This window comes from Astyanax mexicanus, chromosome 5 (genome assembly GCF_023375975.1).
Source record: "Astyanax mexicanus isolate ESR-SI-001 chromosome 5, AstMex3_surface, whole genome shotgun sequence".
Lineage (NCBI taxonomy): Eukaryota > Metazoa > Chordata > Actinopteri > Characiformes > Acestrorhamphidae > Astyanax > Astyanax mexicanus.
The window spans coordinates 7,870,001-7,897,562 of record NC_064412.1 but is presented as its reverse complement, the minus strand read 5'-3'; the positions used below and the strand labels follow the sequence as shown (position 1 = coordinate 7,897,562).

The following is a 27,562-nucleotide window of genomic DNA, read 5'->3' as shown; positions in this document are numbered from 1 at the left end:
CTTATGAGTTTGGATGAACTACAGTCTTTTTAGAGTTTCGCTTGGGAGTTCGCACTGATGAGGAAAGGCATTTAACACTTGGCATGTGATGAGGATAATGCCGCCTGCTTATCGCTGAGTTGCCTTTTGCTTCCTGATACGGAGATGTTTGTTGCAGTTTGCGAAGCGATAGCAGCTCTTTTGTTCACAAACATCTTCCTGCATTTGGCTGAACCGGAGAGAACACAGGGAGTGAGGGGAATTACACAGTGAACAGCGCAGCAGTGGATGGGAAGCAGAAAGGTTAGCATAATTTAGCAGAAATGTGTTTTTTTAAGAACGTGTGTCTAGTTTAAGACATTTTTCGTGTCTCTAATACAATTAAAACAGATGTAAATGTGCCAAAGAACGCATTTATTGAGTTTTTAGAATTGTTATTTAATCTAACAATAGTGCATATGCAAATTTGCTGCTCAGTTGGGATCTTTTTACAACCCAGTTATTTTTCCTCTTAATGAAATGCACTGATTTTCCAGTTTTTATTGGCTATTTTACAGGGCCGCAAAGGCTCACACAAGTCGCATCTCGTAGAAAGCACAGATTTAAAACTGCAGCAGAAACTCTGTAATGATTGTGGGTCTCGCAGGATAATGTTGCTGTCCTCTCAGCAGAAAGAAGAGAATATATACTCTCTTTACAATAATCTGCACACACATTAAGTGACCAAAAATATTTAACGAACTCCATACAGCTCTGGAAAAAAAAAAAATTAAAATGACCACTTCAGGTTCTGAATCAGCTTCTCTGATTTTGCTATTTATAGGTTTATGTTTGAGTAAAATGCACATTGTTGTTTTATTCTAAAAACTACAGACAACATTTCTCCCAAATTCCAAATAAAAATATTGTCATTTAGAAAATGTGAAATTGTTCATATTCATAGTTTCAAGTTTTAAGAGTTCAGTATTCAATGTTTGGTGGAATAATCCTGGTTTTTAATCACAGTTTTCATGCATCTTGGCATGTTCTCCTCCACCAGTCTTGCACACTGCTTTTGGATAACTTTATGCCACTCCTGGTGCAAAATGTCAAGCAGTTAAGCTTGGTTTGATGGCTTGTGATCATATATCTTTCTCTTGATTATATTCCAGAGGTTTTCAATTTGTTAAAATCAAAGAAACTCATAATTTTTATGTGATCTCATATTTTTTCTAGAGCTGTATATGCCCGTTAAAAATGAACACATTTTAGTACAATGCAAGTATATTAAAGAAGTTCAGATAATTGTGTAAGAATGTAGAAGTTAAAAGTGGTCTAAAAAGATTTGCTATAAAGCATAGATAACTAACATTTCTACTTAAGTAAGAAAAAAAGTATTTGTACTTAGTTACTTTGCCATTTTACGAAATAATTTCTGCTTGTTTTTTTGTCCTTTTTCTCTTTCTCTCTCTCTCTCTCTCTCTCTCTCTCTCTCTCTCTCTCTTTCTCCCCCCCCCCCCCCCCCCCTGTTTTTCTCTGTTTAAATAAAGTTATTGTCCTGTAGTATGCAGGACACAGCCTCTTTACTCTGCCCCTGGTGACACTGCAGTATCAAAGCATCTGTACTATTGAAGCAAAGGGGTTAGCTACCAGAGTTTAGGGAGTATTTTAGGGACTTGGGGAAAAAGTCTTCAGAGCATTTACAAAGGAAAAAGAAAAGGGGGAAGCAGAGAGAGAGAGAGAGAGAGAGAGAGAGAGAGAGAGAGAGAAAGAAGGTCAGAAGAAAGCCAGCGATAAACAGAAGGAAACAGAGAGAAAGCAAGAAAGAGACAGCAGGAGAAAAAGGGAGAGAGGGAGGAGAGAGAGAGAGAGAGAGAGTCTGGGACATGCCTTGTTTCAGAACTGGCTCCCTCACAGGAATAAGACAGATGGGAAAAGGAAAGTTGTGACGACTGTAATTTATTTTCTTGTGTTTTTCTTCCGCTCTTTTTTGGAAAGCAGATCTGATTAATCCCCAAGTAGATAGAACAAGAGGCGCTGACGCTGAGACTAAAAACGAGGCTTGTTTTATCTCTTATCTGGATAAACTGAAACATTTGTCTCTCCATGACTCCCTCTCCCTCCTTTACAGTCATGCTGATTAAACTGTCGGTGGCAAACCTCCTCAAAACAGCGACTATTTTCAGTTTACTGGTTCCTTTCCCCATTTACTCTCTGTACTGGGCGGTCTTTAGCACCTCCACAAGGCAGGAGATTGGTGGACCACTGCAAATCTGAAAAGTTAAATAAGCTTTGATTAATTTTCTCTCTCTTTTGTACTGATTCCCAACTGTGATATATGTAGTATGTAGTTTTGTTGGAGTACCTGCGTCTACTGTCCAGTCCCTAGACATCCCAACTTATATCAAAAGCATTGAATTCTAGCTATAATACAGTTTTTTTCTATAGATCTGTATATGTATATTTGCTCATCTGTGTCAACAATGTTTGCAACTTAAAATAGCTAAATGCATACATTAGAAGTGATGTCTGGAACTATTTGGACAAATAGTGAATGTAACACCGGTCAGTTGCTGCCAGGTCTAACACTGGCAGTGACTGATAACCTTATGGAAGATTATGAAAGTGCTACCAAACAGCAAATAAACTTCTCACACTCTCACAAAAGGAAAAATTATATAGACCCAATCTTACACCCAGACAATATTTTCAAACCTTGTACCATGTACTATGCACTGTTTACTGTTTAAATAGCAAAGTGCTTGTGAATATATCAGTGCTAATGGGCGTGGTGGTCTCAAACTGAGGTGTGTTAAGGGCATCAGAAAACACAGGTGCGCCACTGACTGATTAACCTTGACTACAGTCAACTGTCAGATGTTTATTGCTATCTTGGCAACACAGGCATGCCGCATGCTCATCATATGCACACCACTGCTCGTTACAGCAGTGCACAAACCCAACTTTTACATGTACAACAAACCGAATACTACATAAAATAACATTGCTGTTCCCGTATATTACCTGCTTGTGCACCTTCAAATCGTGAATAAACAGGATGGCAGTTTGCCAAAATCTGACCGCACCTGGCTCTTAAAGGCAATGGCAAGTGACACACTGATTGGTTGGTTTCACATTACGCCCAAAACACACCCATTATTAATTAAGACAATTAGTATATGCCTTTTGTGTGTTTCAAGCTGTGCATAGTGTACTTTTCCTGACGTTATGATAGCAAAGACACTTACATGCCCTAAATCAAGTTGCATGGTGCTCTGTTGACCTCTTGCCTATAGATCACTAAATTAAGGCCTTTTTTGTTTATAGATATATTATTTGGTAGTGGGCATGATCACACATCAGGGTAAAAATCAGGCTAACATCAATCAAACCTCTTAGCCAGGGGAAGTTGATGCCTTTTCTGGACAAATGCCACCAAAATACCAACAGGAATCTGTATGTGTACTGTATGAGTATGTGTGTAGCATAATTAGATGTTAAATTAATATATATGTCTTTTAAAAAAGATGTTTTGTGCCCAAACTGTTACACTAAAGGATAGCACAGACAGGTGCTTTGAATTCACTGTATTGAGATGTGTTGGTTCAATATCTTATTTAAGTAAGTAAACCAAAAGAAAGCAATTGTGTTGGTGTATGATGCAACTTGAAACATCTAAATTAGATTTTTTTTCTTCTGTGTAGTGTTTTATTAAAGAAAAGAAGCAGCAAAGAAGATCCACACTGCAAAGAGATAAATATCTCAAAAGCAGGAGACAGCATTCTATGGCAGAATGAATATAGAAAATGAACCTGAAAGAAAGTGTACCGATTACATAGTCTACAGTGTAGACTCCACACAATACCCATCTGCCAGAGCATTCAGAAGATGACACCTTAAAATCACTTGTTGGAAACGTACAAATGAGAAAATGTACATAATTGAAGGCGCCAAGCAAAAGCAGTGGAAAAGCATTGAAGAAATCACAGGAGACAAAGGCAAGAGATTTAGAGGCCACATCAAATATCCGGAAATTAGTGGATGGCATATGTGGATATACTCTTAAAGATAAAAAAAGATAAAAGATTATCTGAAAATATTTTTTTAGGGTTGCAAAGGTAAAAATATATTTTTTGTTTCTGTAAAGAGACATTTTTTAAGGAAAATATGTGTCAAGAACAATTGCATTGACCTGTTTAGCATTTACTTGGTTCTTTACAAAATGTATTTTTTAAAGAGCAAAAAATAAATAAATTCTCCTTGTGCATTCTCAAACTAGCCTTGTTTCTCTAACCAGGTGCACTTCCTTGGTGAGTTTGGTACATTTAGTCAGATGTGATTTATGATCTCTGGTTCTCCTGAAATCGCTCATCTGGGGTTCTATAGGGACTATAGAAGCTATCCTCTCCTGTTTCTGTGTGTACGGTCGGGTAATTGGATCATTGTGTGTGAAGTAGCAAGATTAGTGACTGGATTGATTTGACATATTGCATTATTTCCTTTTGCATCAATTCATAACTCAACATTAAACTACATTCACTTGAATAAAGAGCATTTATATTGGTCATTTTATCATGATGCTAGATTCAAAGTATGTCAAAATCTTAAAGTTGAAGACAAATTAAGATTTAAGATCTAAGTTATAACTCATCAACTCAAATGTTTGTATACTACAGCATATACAACTTTTAAATTTAAAAAAGATTTAAGAATTTAAAGATTTAGGAATTTCTTTAATTACTTTTTGAGAAAATATTCATTTTGCGCTTAAAATATTTTTTTACAGTTCTGTCCCTATAATGATGGTCCTTGTAAACTGAACAGAAGAATCTTCCTGAAAAATGTCCACTTCCACAAAATTTTCTTCTTAAAAATACTAGGTTACATTGTAAGCATTTAATATATACAGATTTATTTTCTGACCAATCAGAGTTCTACATTACTGTGTGGGTTTAGAGATGCTTTAATAAATTAAGGTAATTTATTTTTTCTACAGACTAAATGATATTATCAAATCAAATCAAATGCAATTTATTTGTATAGCTCTGCTTACAACTGATGTTGTCACAAAGCAACTTTGAATATATACAACATATTGAATATATAAAACAGAATTCCCAGTGAGCGTGGAGGAAAGGAAAAACTCCCTCAGAGCTGGCGGAGCAAGAAAGACTCACATATATGGGTAGACCATCCTACCACTGCTCAGACAGTTTTAAATTGAATTTTAAAAGTCATTATACATACACACAAGTCTAAAACACTGCCTGGCCAAAAAAAAAAAGTCACCACCAAAAAAAAATACACTGTAATGTTTAGTTGGACCGTCTTTATCTTTGATTGTTGTACACCAATTACTTTGGCATTGTTTCGATAAGCTTCTGCAATGTCACAAGATTTATTTCAATCATTGTTACATTAATTTTTCACCAAGATCTTGCAGCAGCATTGATGATGGTAGAGTCTGACCACTGCACAAAGCAGCTCTTCTCCATCCAGCACATCCCAAAGATTCTCAATGAGGTTAAGATCTGGACTCTGTGGTGAACTCTCTCTCAATCCATGTGTGAAAATGATGATCTCATGCTCCCTGAATCCTGAACTCTTTCACAATTCCAGCACCATGAATCCTGACATTGTTATCTTGGAATATGGCCGTGCCATCAGGGAAGAAAAAATCTAATCCATTGATGGAATAACCTGGTCTATATTCAGTATATTCAGGTAGTCAGCTGACCTCATTCTTTCAGCACATACTGTTGCTGAACCTAGCCCACATCATTTACTTCATAAATTAGGATGTTATCGGTACTGAATTATATGATAAACTAAGAATAATTGCGTATACACATTTTTTACTCTGTGTTTCAGTATAACCAATTATAAGTATATTCTGAATGAGATAAAAAGATTCTAACAATGGTATCTGAAGCACTTTTCTGAACTGAACATTTTGTAGTCAGGGGAAACAGTCGTTTATTAGGTTCTGATACGATGATTCCACATGGTTGAGAGGTTAAGAGGTGACTGGACACTGTGCTTGAGCTGGTATTGTGGCTGAGAGTGGGCAGCTGAAGCTGGAAGGAGAGGGCATTTGATGTAGAATTGTCCGGGGAGCACGAGGCCAGATGCTAAGCTATGGGTTGGTAGGAACATGACAAGCTCTTCCCACGCTGATGAACGCCTACGCCGAGCGCTGTCTGCACAACCCAAGGCCAGCCAATGCAGCCTGCCTCGGTCTCCGCGAGCAGCATCCGAACAAGCCTCCTGCTATTCTTTAACTCTGGCCAGAGTGCACGCTGCTGAATATTGATTGTGTAAGAGCGCAGATCAATGGGGCCAAAATGGGCCTTGGAGGGGAGTTGGAAAGGCAAGCTAACAGAACTACCAATTATGTCATTCATTATGCGAACAGCCACATACATATGGCTCATTGGAGAGCTCAGGCTCGATTATGTTGGAAAGGCATTAAATATTGAATAGGCATTTCCTTTGGTGGCGCTGCCTCTACTTAGCCTCCCGTAAGCTCTTCGGAGCTGCGCTAGGCTAGGCTAGGCTAGGCCTAAGCTGCGTTTCTGCCCGTGCTTTTGCAGTCTTTCTTTAGATACATGTTTGAAGCAGGAGGCTCCCAGGGCGCGGGTAGAGCTCTTGGCTCGTCCCAGGATATCCCTTTGAAGCCGTGGTGTGTGTGACGGCTGGCAGGACTACACAGGGCGGCAGACAGGAGTTTATGCTAAACACATTTTCAGTGTAAAATCACTTTGTAGTAGTTCCTTCAGCCTCCCTTGTGTCTGAGCATGCTGAGGATACACCTCTGAAGGCAAATGCTGTAAGAGGCGTAAACCAGGTGACGCGATAAGCAGGCTGCTTATGTTTCATATATCCAGACATGGAAGCATCTTAAAGGTATTTTGCAAGGACGTGCTCAGGCCTGCCATAGAAGCAGCAGTCAGATTGCTTGCGAAAGGAATATATTGTGGAATACAGGCTTTATTTTTCTTTTCCACATGATGACGGATCATTCTGCTCTACCGTAAACATGAAATGTAATAAAACGTGCTTGGCTAAAAGGTTTTGAAACACTAGAGCCAGTGGGAATGGAAATAATGGCCCCATGCAGTATTTAAGTCACCCAGGAGGAGCAGTGTGACACTATTTCATCCTCCACTTATTCTGCAACGTACACTGCGTCTTTGAAATATTGCTTCTGTGAGTCAACAAGCTTCAGATAAGCTGTAACCAGATCTTTACCTTTATATGAATCACCGTTGATGTTTTGGCATTAGCATTGCAATTTCTGAGCGTCTAAATTTAGTATAGTGCATTGTGTTCTTTCTACAAGCCATAATTTAAAAGAAAATACACTGATTTAACTCTTTAAAATCCCACTTTATGAAACATTTTAGAAAATTAGAAATAAGGTTGGTCCGACTTCATAATAAGAGACTCTAATAACTGTGTAGTTACACATTAGCGTTCAATGTAATAACAGTACGCATTGATTTTTGTAAGCTCTTTACTTTACAGATCGCTAATAAGTGGGTAATGATATGGTAAGAAGTTAATAAAATTTCAATTTCTTACTTGTTACTGACTAAAATATTAATTTATTATCTATGAAGAATTAAAAGTCATTAATTTTACTAATTACTAATTTATTATATATTTTTTTCTTTCCAATTTTCTCCCCAATTTACACGACTACTTACCCAACCCACTCATTAGTGCTCCCCCTATCACTAGTAACACCCCAACACCAGGAGAAGACAGGTGAAGACTAGCATATGCCTCCTCCAATACATGTTAAGTCAGACTCCACCCCTTTTTAAACTGCTGCTGATGCAGCATTGCCGAGTAGCATCACAGCACACTCGGAGGAAAGATACGTCAGCTCACAGACGCCTTGTGCTGATCAACATCACCCTAGGAGTGATAAGGGGAAAAAGCACCATCTACCCACCCAGAGAGAGCAAGGACAACCGTGCACTCTCAGGGCTCTGGCAGCTGAGGCAAGCTGTATGACCAGTGTAAATACAACTTGTTACCTTAATATTATTGTATTAGATATTAAGTGGCTATAACTTTTACCAACAACTTCCATCAGTGTTGTGGCTGGAGGTCTTTTGCAGCTTCATTAAAGTTACAAAGTGCAATAGTAGCTTTTTGGCCTGGATTGCCAAAGACAGGAATACCATTATCATTTTCAAATAAAAAGCTCATCTCTTTTTACTGTTTAAGAGAAATCAAACTGGATCATTTCCATCCAAGAAAATGTAAGAAATCTCTGTGCAAAGAGCAAAACATGCAATACCATTGATTCTTGTGCTGAGGACTCGAAGTGTTATACCCTGTAATTAGAGAGTTGCTTTTTTCTTTTAGAAAAATAAAGTGCGTTTATGCCGAGACGTGAAACGTGGCTTTGTAAAAGAGAGTTTAGGCCATCTGAAGCTGCTTTCTTCTCCACCAATCAGACAGGAATAATAGGGCTCTCCTTGAAAGTCTGTAATCATCACAAATGCTTTGTACCTTTATGGAAGAAGATTTCAAAATAAAATGCCTAATTGCCTTGGCCAGCTCTGTGCTCTCAGGCTCATCAGCGCAGCGTGCCACCATGTACCTGGACACACACACACACACACACAATTACGTCCTGAGCCTAAAGAGTTCCTCTACTCTGCAACTGTTTGGAAAACACAATAGACCTACGGATTTCAGATTTCTCCATAAGCATTCCTGCCCTGCGCTCTGAAACACGCTCCTCTGAGAGCCATGGCCCTGCCGCCGTGTTTTGATCTGGTGACTTTAAATTAGAGAATGAAAGTGCATTTGGCGAGACAGAGTGAAGCCTAATTGAACTGTTTCACCTCTTTAAACGCCACTAGTTGGGGCTGACAGGAGCGAGTAGCAGACAGGAGCGAGTAGCAGACAGGAGCGAGTAGCAGACAGGGCGAGAGACATGGAATGCTTCATTAAAAGGCCGCCTCACTCCTGCCTGCATTACAGATGCATTTTTCATCTGGAGGAGAGTTGTGAAAACAGCCAAAGCCTTAGGTGCATTATGGATGGATCCATTATGTAAGGCTAATTTAAGCACAGACATTGTCTTTAATGGACTGTTTTGACAGCTTTAAGGACCTCAAAGCAAAGAGCAATTAAATGTTTGACACTTTTGACAAACACATATTTCAGTCATTTTCCTGATTGCAATTGTTTAGATTTTTGCATTTAACCCCTTATTAGGCCAGGATTTTTGTCAATTTTCTGTCTGACATTTCTATTCGAGCATTATATAAAAATCCTTCATGATTGATAAGGAACATGATTGTAATTGAAAAGCATGATTGTAATTGTAATAGAAAAAAAAATATATATATATATATTTTTTTTTTCTATGACAATAACAATCATGCTAGCCAGTAATGTTCCTTATCAATTGTGAATTTTTATGTAATACTTAAATAGATATCCTTAATGTGTGGTGTAATGTCAAACGGAAATTGTCAATATATATATATATATATGTCTGTAAATATTAACCTAAGAAATCACAATTTGTGTAACAGATCCAATACACACCATCCTCCCCAACAGTCTGTAATTGGAGCTCAACTATATTATCTATATAACAGGACTGTAATGTTTTATGATAAATTCTATATTTAAAAAGAAATCAGAATAATTAAATATGTAATTGCTTTTCAATGTCAATTTTATTGTCAAGCATTTTTATTTTATATTTAATATTGACCTTTCAATTTCAAAACCATCTCTAAACAGTAAAATAAACATTATAAAATGTGTTCTAAATCACATAAAGTTTGTACAAATTATCTCTTACTTTGCCTCATCAGCTCTAGTGCTGCCATGCCCTTATGTCTGAGTTGCTGTGTTTTTTTTTTCAGTGCAGTGGGAGGGGCTACAGTTTCATTGGCTGGTAAACTTGCTCATTGGGTGGTTCATGGTCTATTCTGATGGACAACAGGCCCCAATTACTATTATGTGCAACAAAACATAAAAAAAAGGAAATATGTAATGTCCATTGTAATGGACACAGGGTTTAAAAGGGTTAATTGGCCAGATTTAGGGCTTGGGTTTAGATATTTACATTTTTAATGTAACATATTAACAGCACATCTTCTACCTCAATGTATTCAGATACTTAACTACTGCTACTACACTGATATGTTGTTATTGTGTTACTGATAGTCTATGTATCAGAAGACCACTCAAAATAAATTGTTATCCCACATTTCATATTAATAGGTATAGGACTGAATTTCATCTAATTTATCTTTATCTTATGTAAATGTTATAATGGATATTACTTTCATTACAAATTCAGCTATTCTTTTTACAATTATTTCTTTTTACTTTTTAATCAATTTCTATTTATACATCCTTAAAATTAAAAAAAAAAAAAGTCAGGTCAGTGAGGTGAAGAACAACTTAAAATACACAATAAATCCATTTTTTTTGCCACCTTTATGAAGACCAGTTATATTTTGTTAATTAGAGAGATGCGTTCAGATATGCAGTTCTTTTGTTTGCAGTGCTTTTACAAGCAAACAAAGACTGACCTGAGGCGACCAAACTTTTGTATATGACAATATGTTTGTTTAATTACAGCTCCGTAATAATTGTTCTTATTCATCTGTGAATTCCAGAGAATTACTGAGAATTACTGTTAAATAAACAGAAATGCATTATGGTCCGGTGGCAGGCTGTGTATTTTAGGTGTTAAGCACATTCATTCAGGTCATCCCATTCTTCACTGTATTGCCTTTTATATTACTAAAGTGTCATTGAAAAGACAAAGGAGCATCAGGACTGAGATGAGTCCAAATCAAACATGATCCACCTGAACAGCCAAACACAATAGTCAGCTAGTGAATGGAGAGCTCTCGTGTGTTGATGAGATTTAAGTGGCAACCTCAGGATCAACACTACAGGGTCCCTGTCGTGACAGATGGAGTAGTCGGTGAAACCCTGAACCCAGGCCCTTATGACCTCAGAAAAGAAAGAGAGAGGGAATAAAAGGGAGAGAGATGTACAGAAATAAAGATTTTAAATAAAAATACCCTCAAAGATATTTAATCACCCTCAAACAGGCTGTGATATTACCATCAGAGGCACAATCACAGGTAGTTCTCTTGATTTGCTGCACATGCAGCTCAGCATTTGTGAATAAGACATCTAGACCAGCAGTTACTAACCTTTTATTGCTGTGCAACTCCTTTTTAGGGTTCAAAATGTTTATTGACCTGTAAAAAAGATTGCCAAACTACAAAACAAATTATCTTAGGAAGTTAAATCCTCTTGAATGCAATTTAAATATCTAATCGTTCTCATTTTGAGATGAATAAAGTATTATTATTATAAGAATTAATAATGTATTTCCTGAACTGGTTTTAAATGATCTAGTCTACTAAAACTGTCCTATTGTATTTTTCAGATAATATTGCTTAGTTCAGGATAAAAGGTTATTTACTTTATCTGGAAATAATGCCTAAAACAAGCAAAAATAAGTAGAATACTCTTATAAATTCCCCACAACATTGCAGAAGTGAGATATTTCAGATATTTAAAGCTCCACTAGGTAGGATTGAGATTTTGTGCTCATGGGCTCCCTCTACAGTTGCAGAGTGTAATAGATGTTTTAGGCGGATTAGTTTCTCTTTCTCATTTTCTGGCTTTCACAGACATATTCGGTCTCTTTCCAGCTTCTGCCAGAGTGTCTCTATGTCAGTTTGTAAAGAATGAACCAGTAGTCCTTGTAGAACTTTTAGAACTAAAGGTCGGAAAGCAGGTCGCAGTTCTCGCGAGCGTTGGTCGCGGCCGCCTTGGAAAACTTACAGAGTCTGGTTTGAGCTCCGGCACAGACACGAGAGCACCGCTATTCCCCCTATTACACCTCAATGCAGCGCTGCAGTGAGTTTCAAGCTATAATTTTACTTCTTTAAAAGAGATAAAATCAAGGAAATCCTACCTAGTGCTGCTTTAAGTTAGATTTAAAAGGATTTAACTTGCTGAGATTAAAATTGTTGCACTGCAGTACTGTTTTCTAAAGAAATATGAAAATACTTTAATAAATGTACTAAATGTAATTAATGTAATGTTGGGCCTACATTGATATACAAATGAGCTTTCATTCAGGGCTGTGTCTTTTTGTGGGACATAATTTTAGCAGCACAGACAGTTAAAATTTTAGTAATGTATTTATACAGTATGAACCAGAGATTATGAACAAGAGACTATGACAAGACTAACTTGGGATAAGAGCAGTCTAACTGCTGTTTCCCCCTAAAAGTGTGGGTCACATGTTGTCAAGAAATATAACTCTTGCAATGTGAGTCTTGTTAGACTTTTACTTTGAACACCATGTGACAATGCACTGCCAAGCAATGGACATCTGAATGTTGACAACTGCTAACGTTTTATTCAGTCAAGGGGAAACCTGTGTTTTCTGTTGCCAAGATAGCAATTTTGAGCTAATTTTGAGTCCACCATGCCCATTGGCATAGATACATTTACCAGCACCATGACTTTTTAAACAACGCAGGTGCAGGGTGTGAAAATAGACTGTTGGTGGGGTGTAAGATAGCAATGAGCATTGCGACACATCTTGCCTTGGTGTAAATAGAGCTTTTAAGGATTCAATGGAGAACTAGATATTAGGACTTTTTAATGGTGTGCCATTTATGGTGTATCTGCGTGCATTATATTGTTTCTCATTATTTAACAGCTATACACTGGTTAGTTTATTGTAATGTTTCTATTTTAATATATATATATATAGCCTTTTTGTTGTATATTTGTGGTCCAATATAAAGCCATTTGTTCCCTTTCGTTGGCTTTGCCTAATGAAGCATATGGGTCAAAACAATTAGCATTTATTGATGAATATATTTAGCCTTGTTGTTTAAACATACAGACTTTTGGCATTTAAATCAATATTTGATTTCAATCCTGCACCTGTGTTTCAGTGTGGGGGGATCTGCACACTATTTGCACACTGTTTTTCTTCTTTTTACAGTAAGAACCAGAGGACCATAGTACGTTTCTGGAAGTAATTTATTTATAACATATAAGATTATTTATTTAATGAAGTGGGGCTGTCAAGTTTTAGCTTTAAAGTTTTGGATCAGATGGAGTTCTTTGGTGTTTAGTAGGCCAAACACATTGAAGTGAGTTTGTGTAAACTAAAGCTTCGGGAAAGTGGCCTGTTAGTGGAGAATTAATTAGAATATCAGGAACGAATGATGATTTACTTTAGCACACTTTAGTAGTGGATAGTTTTCTGATGATTCCTCTAAGAAAGTCTGTCTAGACGGAAGAGATTTGCTCTGCGTATGTTGGACTGTCACAGCAGCTTAGACAGAGGGGAAATATGAATACAAATGAAAGTCATGGGACAGCCCATAAACATTTTATCTTCAATGAACTTCATTTTAAGGCTGGTGCCAGAATCATCCCCGATTGCTTTGATGTTTTTTTTTTTTTTTTTCATTTTCTTGTTTTTGTTTGCACACTACTGGGCTGGGATTCTTTTTTTTGTGTCTTATCTTCACACTGAGGTCTCCACACAGTTCTCCCACTGAGGACTGTGAGCAGATTTGAGCAGGTGCAGGTTTTGGGCCCTATTTTAGCAATCTATAGACGAGATGTCAACTGTGCAGCTGGGTTTAGGGCGTGTCGGTGTGTCTTTAGTATCGTGAGAATGCAAAAAATACGCTTCTCGTGACTCAAAATGCAGGAAAACCTTGTATAATGTTTTTCTCTTAATTATTAAAAAAATAATTATGGGAGTGTTTTGGGTGTAATGTGAAATAAACCAATCAGTGTGTCACTTTAAGAGCCATTCCCTTTAAGAGCCATATGTGCTCTGACTTTGGCAGATTGCTAGTTTAATGGCGCAGTGCTTCTGCGCTTCTCAGCTTCTCAGAGGAAACTGACCTGTTTGTACATGCTGAAAAGATGAGCGTTATTTTATTTAGTATTATTTTTATTTAGTATTGTTGATGTAAAAGTTGTGTTTGCAAACTGTTGCGTGTCCATGTGTGTGTGTGTAATGAGTAGGGGTGTACACACACTCAACGCGCTTGGAGCACAAGCATAGTCTAGATAGATATGGATGTCAGGGTTTAATCAGTCAGTGGCACACCTGTGTTTTCTGCTGTCAAGATAGCAATATGCCAGATATTTACCTGAACACACCTCACTTCCATCAGTGTAGATATATTTCTCAACTCAAGCGCAATGTGCAAAAATACTATTGACAAGACTATTGATGTTGATGTCTCATAGATGCTCAACTAATGTGTATGATTCTCTATTGAATGTAACCCTCTGCCTAACCCTAACCTTAAGATAAGTATTAAGTTAAGCATAAGTATTGAGAGTTCAGTTTCATTTAATAGACATTCAGTTTAATATCCATTAAATGTTAATTGAACATCTAAAAGAGGATTTAATGGACAGTGCAAACAAAGTGATACCATACTATCTCTATTAATGCTGTTCGGATGGCAAAATACTGTAAAATGCATTGTTATCAACTAGTATCTGTAACAATGCTAACCTGGTACAATGCTAACAGTGATAGCTGATATTTGAATCAGTTAGTTTCAGTTTGAACACAGTAAACTTGGTTGTGAGTTCATGCCCAGTCCCAACATTCAACATCAGAGGTCAATTAAATTCAGGATACATTACACAGGGTAGGTGGCCCTCTAGTAGAGCTTAGATTCTCTGCCTGAACCCGACCCAAAACCTGACCCAAACTCTGGCCAGGTCAAGCCGAGATTTCTGGGTCACTGTGCTGTACAGTGCAATGCAATGCAGAGCATATTACTGTTTTTTGGGTTTTTGCACTTGACTATAAACTCACTATATAAAAAAAATGAACCAATAGAAACAATTTTCTATTCTTAAACCATGTTAAATAATATAAAATTAGTGGAAAATAATTCAGATATCATTCTTGTAGCCTTATTTACTGATGTTTATGCCTGTGGATCATTGTTAGCATTGTTTGTGCTTTAATATTTCAGAGATATTTTCTTAATAAACATTTTTCTTAAATAAGTGGAGTTATGAATAGAACTGTAACTATTTTGGAAGATTGATCCACACCTGTGTGCTGAGCAACTTTCTCTTTTCTCAGTTTTCTTTTCCCGTATCTCTTCTTGTGGGGTGGCTTCAGCTTCACGGCTTCCAGCAAAGCTGCCACGAACTCTTGCCCAAATGTCTAAAAGTTCACCCCTCGTCCTTTTCATTCCAGTCCAAGGGTGTGGGAAATACTAGCAAATATGTCTATGCTTCTTTAGTGTTGCAATGTTAATTATTATAATTCTGAACAGTTTTCACTCATTCAAACATTCTAAAATGTTTTTTTAAAAAGCTCAGTTTTAATGCGCTACTTAGTAAAAAAAAATGTTGGGGATAACACTTTATAATAACTTTCATTAGTATATTAATAACTAATAACTAATAATCAGTGGATGTGAACAAAGCAGTAGTTCATCAGAATTTAAATATTAACAAATGCTCACACAGGACACAATTTTATCAGCATGGATATTTATATTAAAAATCTCATCAGAATTTGAACGTTAATGAATCACAAGCAGTGATGGGAGTAACTGCGTTGAAATAAATTGACTTTATTATTGAAGGCGCAAGTGTGTGTGTGAGAGAGTCACAAGGGAGAGGAGGATGAGATCAGGGTTTCTCTAGGGGTCTGCAGGATCATCCTCAGAAGAAGACAGTAGTCTGTAGTGAGCACTTTTAATCAGAGGTCTCAAACTTATGGCCGGCAGAACGATATTTTGTGGCTGGCGACTTGAAATGAAATTTTAGTATTAGTGTGCCTATAGTATAAACACGCCTATTCATTTCAATAGAGAGAGCCGCCCTCCGGCAAGTTCAGCTGTGTGTGATACCAGCCTCACACACACAGAACAGCTGCCTTTCAACCACAGAGGAGAAGCTGAAAACGGATTTATAGAACTATAGATCACAGTGAAGTTGATAAAAAAATCTTGAACTTACGATTGACTGCACCTGTTGCTTGATTTGAATAAATAAAAACCTCACGGGGGGGGGGGGTTTGTAACGCAATAGTAACGCAATAGTTACTTTTACTGGTAACTAGTTACTTTTGTAGTGGAGTAACTCTGTTAGTAACTCTAGTAACTAGTAACTTTTTTGGAGAAGTAACTAATAACTATAACTAATTACTTTTTCAAAGTAACGTGCCCAACACTGATCACAAGTAAATGCACATTTTTAATTTAAACTAGGCAAATGATTATCAATTGCAGTTCATGTTGCCAGTGGGTTCATTACTATTTACAAATGTGATAGCCACTTTTTAGTTTCTTAAAATGTGAAAAATAACAGTTATTAATCATTATGGTATGTAAGTTTAAATTAGGCTTGGGCTCAAAATAAGAGTGTATGGCACAGGGCAGGTCGAGCTCAGACAGAACATGCGCAGGCCCTGGCCAGGTCAGGCTGGATATTTTGAGCTCTACCCTCTAGGGCCTCTAGGATTGGGAATCGTTATTCTACAGCATCATGACACTCACAGACCCCTCTGAAGCACCTTTATTTTGAAGAGTTCAGGAGGTATCGATGTTTACCTCCCCTTAAAGTTCAAAGACTAAACTAAAAAAACTTTTTTTCCCATTTTGAGTGGCATGTAACTATTGATTTTCAGATTTAGGCTTGTGTCTGAATTCACTGACTTGTTGGTCTGTCAAACTATTGGATTTTGAATGTGTCCAGTGAGCAAAACTCAGACAAGGAAGGCAACACCACTTAAGAGCAAAGGGTAAGACTTGATCTGTCTTGATCAAAGAAAGCAAAGAGAGTTTAGAGTTTTATGCTAAGCAAGGGCATAAAACTAAACTAAAAAAAAGCAGAGGACTATGGGGGGATTTAGACTCATTTTTGTTCACAATCAAAGAACAGAAGTGTAGAAAAATATATATCACAGTCAGTTTTGACAGTTAGGGCTCTATTTTAGTGATCTATTGTGCACTGGTCAATTACAGATCACGCAGCTGAATTTAAGGCATGTTGGTGTGTCTTTGGTATGATGAGGGTACAAAAATTACAACTTGTGCAGCTTAAAAAGCGCAAAAGGCATATACTAATTACTAATTCCCTTAATGAATCATTGGTGTGCTTTGGGCGTAACATGAAATAAACCAATCAGTGTGCGAGTTGTCATTCCCTTTAAGAGGCAGATGAGCTCTGACATTGGCGTGTTTGTATCTTAAGAGTGTGGCGGTTTAGGTAATGCCAGGTGTTTTATGGAGGTTACAACAAAGAAAAGCTCACAAAATTTGATGGTCTTGCTTCTGAGGCTGTTTTTTTTTTTTTACCTAGAATTAAACTTTTATATATGTGTTCCAACAGCTCTATAGTGCCACCTACACTTTAAATGCATTTATACAACAGTTAGTTCCGACCTCACAATCTGATTGGTTGAGAAGTGTTCTAGCCGTGCTGATATATGTGATAACATCACGACCTTCTCACACTAAACTTGTATCACTCCGCCGACGCGTTGCAGAGTGACGGCGTATACACCCAGGACACCTGCAGCAGCGTTAGCTAAGGCTAGCGCTCAGCCGTGGCACGCTCGCCCGCAGCTTGCAGCGCTGGCTCGTCTTTCGTGGAAAAAAGGGAAAGAAAATCGCTCGGCTAATGCCGTCTGACAGCCAGAAAGCTAACCAGCAAGGCTAGGCTACGCTAATGCTGAGCTAAAACCAACACCACCCAGCAAAACAAGCAGTAAAGCAGTAAAGCTTTCACCTGAAGACGACTCCACGGAGCAGGAGAGGAGAGTATTAGTGTTATTTCACGCTCCTAATGTTACCATCTTCGCTTATTCCCAATTTTGATTTCAAGCTAACTTTCGTGGTGTTAGTCTGCCTGAACCATACACCGTTTTGTAGTTAAGTTTCAGTTCTGTTACAGTTTTTGTGGAACTACTTGGAACTACTAGTTTTTGTGGAATTACTCTACGGCACTTGCCTTCGGCTTGTGCCTAAGACCAAATCACAGCCGTGATGTTATTTGTGATAAAACACTCCCTCTCGTGATCTATTGCTTAAATTGACCATGTTTGGCATGATAGAAAACTTTCCCTGGTTTCTTGGTTTGGCCAGGTACAACTTGCACTTTTAATGCAACTGAGGAAGAAGCATAGAATCACCATTCCAAGCCTTTTCTTTGTTCACAGTTTTTCACATATAAACTACAATGTCTTCCCTGTTCCTTACTCCGCCACCCATGTGGCCAGCAGGGTGCGAGATGTCAGCTGTTCCGACTAAACCTCTTGGTTCATCACGTTCCATCAGCACCCTTGGCAGACGTTTGCTGATGGCATGCTCTCAAATGTCATTTTATTTCCCTGGCAATGATTGTTCCCGATGGCAAAGTAACAAATATGGATGCTGCTTATATGACAGATGCCCTTTTTGTGTCATCCGTGCAGATGGCTCTACTATTTCCGCTTGTCAGGGAAGCTCAACAAAACCTAAAATTACAGAACAATCCACCAGACATGTTTGTCTTTTCCATGAACTGCCCATTACAGCTTGAAGTGTTGTTTGAACCCTGTTGAACTCTGTTTACGTCAGACTTGAACAGAAAGGCTTTGGGCTAAAAAAAAAATTTTGTGGTTTGGACTAAAATGTTATGCACATTTTCTGTCCATTATGGGAGACATACAGTGTGAGACACTAATATATTGGAACATCTTTTTATTCATGATGGTTCCCATCTCTTCCCCAACTTCCACACTAGAGTTCAATCATTCCAGAGAAGACAGGACTTCTCCACAGTTCAGTGTTTAAATCCCACACCTGGCATTTATCATGACTAGACATGCTGTGTGTGCATTTGCACATCTGTGTCAGCAATTAGTGAAAATTAGATTAGCTGAATGCAATCATTAGAAGGAGTGTCCACAAAAAGGTTGAACACATCTTAATGTTTTCAGTGTTTTTCATTATTTTAAAATGGTCTGCATTGTAAATGAATACTGAAGTCATTCAGACTATAAGAGAACACATAAAGAATCATGTAGTAACTGAAAAGTGTTAAACAAACCAAAATACTCTGTGAAGAAGCTTTTCTGGGGAGTTGTTAACTTTTGGTTTCTGAGGCTGGTAACTCTGATGAACTTACCTTGTGCAACAGAGGAAACTATTGCTCTTCCTCTCCTTGGGAAATCCTGATGAGAGCCAGTTCCATCATAATGTTTTTTGATTGACTTTGCAACTGCAATTGAGGATACTTTTAAAGTTCTTTTCGAATTGACTGACCTTTTATTTCTTACAGTATTTCTTTTCTTTACTTATTTGATTTATTCTCCTAAAATAGAACTATTCATTGTATACCAACTCTACCTCTTCACAACTTTACAACTGATGCCCTCAAACACATTAAGAGGCGAAAAAATAAAAAATAAATTTAAAGTAATTAACTCTTGACGAGTTCAGTGCAGCTGTTAACTGAAAACCTGAATTTCAGGTGACTTTATCTCATAAGCTGGCTGAGAAAATTCCAGCTAAGATGTCATCTAAGCAAAATGTTTCCATTTTGAAGAGTTTGGATGACTTTAGAATCTACTTTAAAATAATGAGAAAATATCGAATATAAGGGGTGTCCAAACTTTTGACTGATACTGTATATTATCTAGTAACATCCAGCAAAGTTCTCAAGAGGTTAATCAGCTGTGCAGTAGAAGTAAAAGCTAGTGAGAATTGTCAGAAATCACCTTTTGCATTTAATACACAAACTTTTAAACAGAAATTGTAAACTTTTGAACATTTTTTTTTTTAATAAAAATTGCATCTAAGGAGAATAGTGACTGCATGGACCAAACACTAGCCTCAAAAATAATTAAAAAACAATTTAGTCAGAACCTCTGCTATGCATCGCTCTCTATATAAAAAACCATGAGCTTCCAAACTGGGATTTATGGAAGCACTGCTCTTGGAAAGTGCTTCTGTCCAAGGCCAAGAAACAAACATGCCTAAGCTGGTTTTATGCATCCATAAAAATTGCTTTATGCTTGAGGAATAGTCCAATATTCCACTGCACACAGGTCAGGACTCAACAACAACATTTCAACTAAGACTGAAGCTTTTTCAGGAGCACAGCAAGTTTGCCAGTATAAAATTAACTGATGTTTTCTCAGCATTTGGGTGGGCCATACTATTTAAAATCATATATACTCTTTCTGTAAATGTAAATGTGTACTGTAAGTAGTACTGGTGTTAATTTGGCCCTGTATTAGAGATCAAAAGCTACGACACACCTCTTCATTCAAGGTTTTTCTTTATCTAATTTATTTTTTGCACTATCGATTAATATTAAATACATGAAAACAATTAAGGGACATCATTCCTCATGCTTCAGTGTTTCTATTTAGCCCTGCTTTAGATCACTTAAGTACTGGTCTCTGAAGAAAGACAGGATTTGGTTGTTGCTCGTGAATATTTATACATGCAAACATATCGCCTCTGATTGGCTAAAAGGACTGCAGCAAAGAACGCCTACCTGCCTTCTCCCTACAGTCAATTTTACAGCTCTAAAACTCAAAGGACAAAATGTTTTCAGAGATACAGCACTAGTTATAAAGATATAACACATTATTTTAAACTCTTACCTCAGTCTTGGTACTTGGCCAGTTTCACCACGATTTTAGCAGAAGTAGACATTTAAGGAGAATTATGTAGTTAAAAAGTAAAAAAAACAAAGGTGTTAGTCCTCCACATTAATCCCCTGATCTAAACCTGATGAACTGAGATGGTGATTTGAGGTGATTTAATTGGGATGAGCTGGAGCTTAAGGAGCTTGAAGAAAGCAAAGCAACTATTGTTCAGCACCTCCAGAAACTCCTTCCTTCAAGACGCTGAGAAAACTATTCCAGGTGCCTCTCCCTCATGAAGACACTGAGATTAAAATCTAACCAAGAGTCTGCAGATCTGTCATCAAAGATAAATGAGCTACTTATAGAAGAATCTGAAGTATAGCTTTAATGTCGTCAATATTACATTTATAAAGCAAAAAAAGTACTGTACCAATATCCAAGTATTTATTACAGAAACTATAAGACCTTTGCTAATCAATGAACTGTAAGTATAAGGCCTAAAACTTAAGATCATTAATTCTTCACAGCTTTAGCTGGACTATGACACCGCACACTACAGATGTCTACACATAGGCATTTATTTAATTATCTCAGTGACTGACTAAAATAAAGCTTTTTTTGGCTAAATGAAAACATATATTTTATTCTCTTTGCTTCTGCTAAACACACTAGGTGGAAAACCCAGTGCAATTGCTCGTTAGCACATTTTAAATGAAGATGTTCTTAGAATTGTGTCAATATTTGAGAATGAATGGATCAATAGAAATGCTCCAGAATGACTTGTAATAAATAATACATCATAAAATAATTTTACATGGACTTGCATTGAAAATTCAGAGAGTGTTTTTTGTGTTCTTATCCTGTATAATTGCCAGTTTGCAGATCCAAAGAGGGTTTAGATGACAGTGATCATTTATAATCCAAATTTACTTACTGTGTTGCAATTGAAACATAATAGTTGATTATTTTAGCATATTTGCCATGCTACTTTTTCTTTTATAAACCTTGTGTTTTGTGCTCCATCTACTGTAGATTTTTCAAATGATTTACACAGCACTGATCATCTTAAACTGCAGTATAAAACACAAATGAATCAGGAGTGCATCAGTAATTACAGATGAGCGGTAATAGAAATGAAATGGCTGTGGTGGTGGGGGGGGGGGGGGGTGGAGGGTTGGTCCTCCAGCTGAAAGTGTGTTTTACATGTTAATTAGAGTAGTGTGGATGAAGGGTTTGGTGTTGTGTTAATGAATGTGTAATACATGTTAATGCACCTGTGAAAGTAGTGGCTCTTTTTTAGAAAGCGTCATTAAAAATAGGCTTGAAACGGAGCAGCTACGTTGTCATGGCGATGAACGCCTGATGTTTCAGTGTGACTTGAGGATGACCACGCATTAACAGCAGAGCCGTGAGGATGTCCTCCACATGTAAGGATTTTTTTTTTTCCTTCAGGTCGATTTTGTTTAGAGGTCAAGCAGATTAACCCTCTACACCCTGAAGACCTGCATGTGGGTCCATACATCAATTTCTTATTAGTAAAAAAAGTCAAGAAGTGACGTTTTAGGCTATGATCACTTTGTCTTAATGTGACAAAAATACTTTTTTCACTTATTGACTGTAGTCTAATATTGAATACATATCCAGAGGCTTGGTGGTGGAGGCCTTGTAGGAAAGTCTGTTCACCCTAGGATCTGATCTCTAAACTAGAAGAAATCAAAAATCTAAAAAGCTGATGAATATAATTAATATTTGGTAGCGTATTGTTTTATAATGCACAAATGAACATGATTTCCCAGCTTGTTCTACAACTGCATATGCACAGATATCCACATCGATTAGAGCTACCCCACTTCAGTCATGGCTGGACAGGACTGCACAGATGCAAGAAAAATGCATTATTAAATAAAGTATATGTACAACAAGTAGTCAAAACAAGCAGGGTCAACACCAGTAAACAGCAGCAGGAGGGAGTAAACATACCATACACGTTAAACAGTCCTATGGTCATACACAGCAAGGCAATATCAGAGGGCAGGCAAAAGTGATTGAAAAGGGTTGAAAAGATACAAAAACAGGGTTGTAATTGGGGAGCTAACACAGGCAGGGAATAAACGCTTTGTATAGTGGAGAAGCATCAATACTTGTTGAGGAGTAAGTGAAGTAAAGGTGTATTTATAGGAGGTGAAACTTGTGTGTCCAATATTCAGGTGATGAGCTTTCTGGTAATGTTTTGTGATGTCAGTGTGTGGTGCATTTTGGGTATCGTAGTCCAGAGGCTGGAGATTGCAGGTAGAGCAGGTAGAACACTTCCAGTTATATTTGAACAAGTGGCCCATCTCCTAATTTACAACACCATGTATAGGTGAAGGGAATTAATATATATGTGTGTATATGCCATATGTTATTTTAGAAACAGACTCATTCATATTCATTCACATTACAGACAGTTACAGGTCATTTACATTTATTTAAAAAAAAATACTGTAGAGACCCCATCATTTATTGTAATGACCAAATCATCGATTGTATATACTGCATTATTTGTACAGATACTGAACTATTTATTGTAGTTATCACATTTTATTTTCCAGATATTGAATTAGGCAGCACAGATACTGTTATATATTTACCATTGTATATATTAAAGCATATATTGTAGACACCACAATTTATTTCTTTTTATGCTACATACTGGAAGATTCACAGAAGTCACTGAATAAATAAAAAATTAAAAGTACATAAGGCTAGGTTTAAGTTTTTAAAGGACACACACAAAGGGCCCTATTTTTGCAATATATAGTCGAGCCCATATAGGCAAGTCCATTTAAGAGTCAGGTGCGCTATGAATTTGGTGCATTGCTATTTCACTGCTGCAGCTTCTCAGTGGAGGAAATTGAATTGCTCGTTCACACTGTGAAGGTGCGCAAGCAGCTAATTTACGTATACAACAATGTTAATTTATTCTGTATTCTATTTATTGTTGATTTAAAAGTCCATGTGTGTTCATGTGTTTGTGTAACAAATGGTGGTGTACAAGTGTTGAGCATTCACAGTGTGCCTGTGTTGCCAAGATAGTATGAAAACATCCGACTGTTGACATACGTCTATGTTGTATTTACTCAGTAAAGCACCTGTGTTGTCCACCAACAAGATAGCAATACAAGAGAAACGTGCCTAAATACACCTTAGATCCAGACCACCACATCCATTGGTGTAGATTTATTCACAAGCATTTAAGCTATTTAAGCGATGCAGGCTAAATGTGTGAAAATAGACTGTTCGCATGGTGTAAAATAGCAATGCACAGGGTGTAAGATAGGGCCCACAATGTTCTACCTTGTGTTTCTGTATTTCATTATACAGTCAAATTGGTGCTATTACACACACACACACACACACACACACACAAATACACACTGACACATGACGGACATGAGACCCAACACACTCACAGCTCTAACTTGCCCATTTCCGGTCTGGCCTCCACAAATTGCTGAGAAAGCATCAAAGCAAACAACACATCCGTCAGTATTTTTCCCTCTCTCTCTTTCTTTCTTTTGAATTTTTTACGGGTGCATACTCAGAGCGTGTGCGCTGCCCTGACAGCAGCAATCAGAGCCCATTGAGATGGCCCCCATCATGAAGTGGCGCATAGAGGAATCTATAAAAGGTGTTAATGTCATGGGCTTTTTGTGATTGCCACCGCTTTTATCTCCATTTTCTCCAATCACAGCGTCACACCGGCACTGGGCAAGCCTGACAGGTCGGGACAAACACACACCCACATGCCCACATACCCACACACACACACACACACACACACAAACACACACACCAGGCCTTTGGTAATGGCCACTCATCCTTACGCGGACATTACATTTCTTATCAGAGCTAATTGTATCTGCTTGACAGCGATAATGCACCTCTGTCCTAACCATATGAAAGAGACGGATGATGGGTAGAAACTGTGTGGGTTAAAAAAAGATGAAAAAGTTGGATGGATGATGGCGTCAGGTAAAGCAGAAGCAAACAGAAGCAAGCTTTTTACTGTAAGATAAAAGACCCACTCAAAGTACTCAAGTAAATTAGGTTAAGTGAGACTAAACAGGTTTGGTTAATGTGACACACTTTGCTCATCCAGCAGCACAATCAACTTACTGTGTGTGAATATGTCTGTGTGTGTGTTTGTGTGTGTGTGTGTGTGTGTGTGTGTGTGTGTGTGTGTGTGTGTGTGTGTGTGTGTGTGTGTGTGTTTATAGTGCCAGTCAAATGTTTGGACACACCTTAAATTCAGTGTTTTTTTTACGTCATTTTAAAATTTTGCCTTGTAGATTAATTTAATACTAAAGTCACACAAACTATGAAGAAAACCATATAGAATTATTTGGTCAACCAAAAATATGTTTTAGATTTTAGATTCTTCAGAGTAGACAACTTTTGCTTAGATGACAGCTTTGCACATCTTATTCAGATTTAAGAGATATTCACCTGAAATGTGAGCTTTCAGTTTCAGTCCTCCATCTTAATGATATTCCTCTTAATAAAGTGTTTGAGAGCATCAGTTGTAAAGTTGTGAAGAGGTAGAGTTACAGGTATACTGTGAATAGTGAATATTTGAGTAATGTTCTAATACAGATTATGAGAAGCAAGAACTACTCAACTAAGTAAAGAAAAAAAACATCATTTTAGAGATGAAGGTCAGTCAATTCCAAGAACTTTAAAGATAAGAAAAGTCAAAATACCTCCAGGTCAATTCCAACACCAGAGTGGATTTTTTAATATTTGAAAATGACAAAAAATAGAAAAAAAATGCCTTGGTCCGAATCACTGTGCCGATGCTTGATTCGTTCTACACTGATCACGTGACCAATGACTTCCGAAGTTTCAATTTGAAGAAGAGTCAAAATACCTCCAGGTCAATTCCAACACCAGAGTGGATTTTTTAATAATCGAAAATGACAAAACAATAGAAAACAAAACTGTACAAAAAGAAATAAAACAAGTCTAATCTGACCATTAGTGTTGTTACCCTTGAATTTGAAGCTTCGAGGCGTGTCAAAAAAACGACACATGCATTGGTCCGAATCACTGCGTCGATGCTGGATTCGTTCTACATTGATCACATGACCAATGACGTCCGGAGGTTCATTTTGGCAAACAATCATGTGACTGCTTTAGTGAAAGATTCAAAAGCAGCAAATCCTGGCGCGCACCGACAAAGAGAGAGAGAGAAAATTATATTCGTAAATAAAACCTGAATTACGCGTGTACATAACCACATCCATTAAATAATGTGACCACTACCCCCTACACTAGCACCTTCACTCCATACATGAGCATAAAGTTGTTTCATAAAAATTCTTTCTTTCATATACCCCATGCAGCAAATCCACATGAGCCTTGTCTATGGAAAAATAGGCAATGGTCTAGTGATAAATGCAACGTTAAACGTGTTACAAACCCTGCTTGGGAGGATGTGAATAATAGTGAATAATATCATTTTAGAATTTGGTATAAATTTACAGATTAATAACATGGTGATGAGAAACAAGCAACAATGTTACTGCAAACTGAATTACACGTGTAGTTTCTCCAGTGTGCCTCATCAAGATACACACTGAGTGTATTATATACTAATTCAAAATATATTAAAGTGTAATGTCTTTTAATATAATCCATTAATTTATTCATACATCAAAGTATTCTGCCATTTCATTTAATCAGTTGTTTTTATTTAAACCTCAAATGTCATTTTAATGCACTGGAACAGTTTTAAAAGCTGTAAAAAAAATAAATAAATAAAAAATAAAAAAATCTAAATACACAAAGCACTTTCAAGTTTCGGCCATCAGATGCCACTAATGTCCACTGTGTTATGAAGCTCTGCGTAATTAACCTTTTTCCGATACAGTTAGGAGAAAGGCTTCAGTGCTTCAGAAAGCCTTGGTTTGCCATCACTACTGACCATAAACACAGGATTTTATACTAGAAAATACTAGTGATGGGACGAACGACACTGGTGCGTCAGCACTGCGCCGAGCACACAAGTGTGAAACCCCGTATTGATGCGTGTATTGCTTTAAACAAAAATCACGTGACCGACACAGGAAGTGTATCGCTTGGATGTGCCGCGCCAAATTGTGTTTATAAGGAAACAAACTGTATCGACATGTTGCGGATTTGTTGGATGGAATTTTGCTGTTGCTTTTGAATTTTGTAATTTTGCTTGCCTTCACAGATTATGGATCGAACCAGGACGTGTTCCACTGTCTGGAATCATTTTGGAATCATCTTTTGACTTCGAATAAGGTATTTTTCTCCTTTAGACATTGTTTACTGTTATTTATGTTTTTATTGAAAATGTTTGTACTCTTTTCTGGTAAGGGAGTTTAATTGTATTCAGATAACTTAACTTTTTATTTTATTGTAGGTGTGTGCTGCTGAAATGAGGAGCCATGAGCCTGACCCAGCAGAAGAAGAACCTAGCACGGAGAACCTAGCACATGGATCAGAACCCAGGTCAGGTATGAAAACACATTCCTTTGTTTATTTGTATATTTCTGTATCAGTTTGGCATGTAATAATAAACAAATTATTATTAAAGATTTATTTTCTGTATTGTTTTTAGGGCACAATCTCTGGAAACCTCTGGATATGGAGGTTGAGGGGAAAAAGAAAACAACTAAAACGACAGCAGATTCCATAATTGAGGTCCAACGCTACCTGGCTGAAAGTAACACAAGATCCGTTAAAATATTGGAAAGATAACCACAAAACAGATCCACACCTTTATCTACTTGCACTTAGATATTTATGCACACCATCTTCATCTGTACCCTGTGAAAGAGTTTTTTTCTAAGGCAGGAGAACTTGTATCTAAGAGGAGAAATCGCCTTGGAGCTAAAACACTTCAAAAATGTTTGTTCCTCA

At 37.3% G+C, this 27,562-nt stretch overlaps 1 long non-coding RNA gene across 1 annotated transcript; it reads left to right on the top strand.

Moving 5' to 3' along the window:
• LOC111193691 (uncharacterized) lies at positions 1 to 27,367 on the top strand. The gene is made up of 4 exons (XR_002650628.2): positions 1 to 282; positions 26,871 to 26,941; positions 27,063 to 27,156; positions 27,261 to 27,367. It is a non-coding gene; the product is annotated as an uncharacterized LOC111193691 (long non-coding RNA).
• Positions 27,368 to 27,562: the final 195 nt, after the last annotated feature.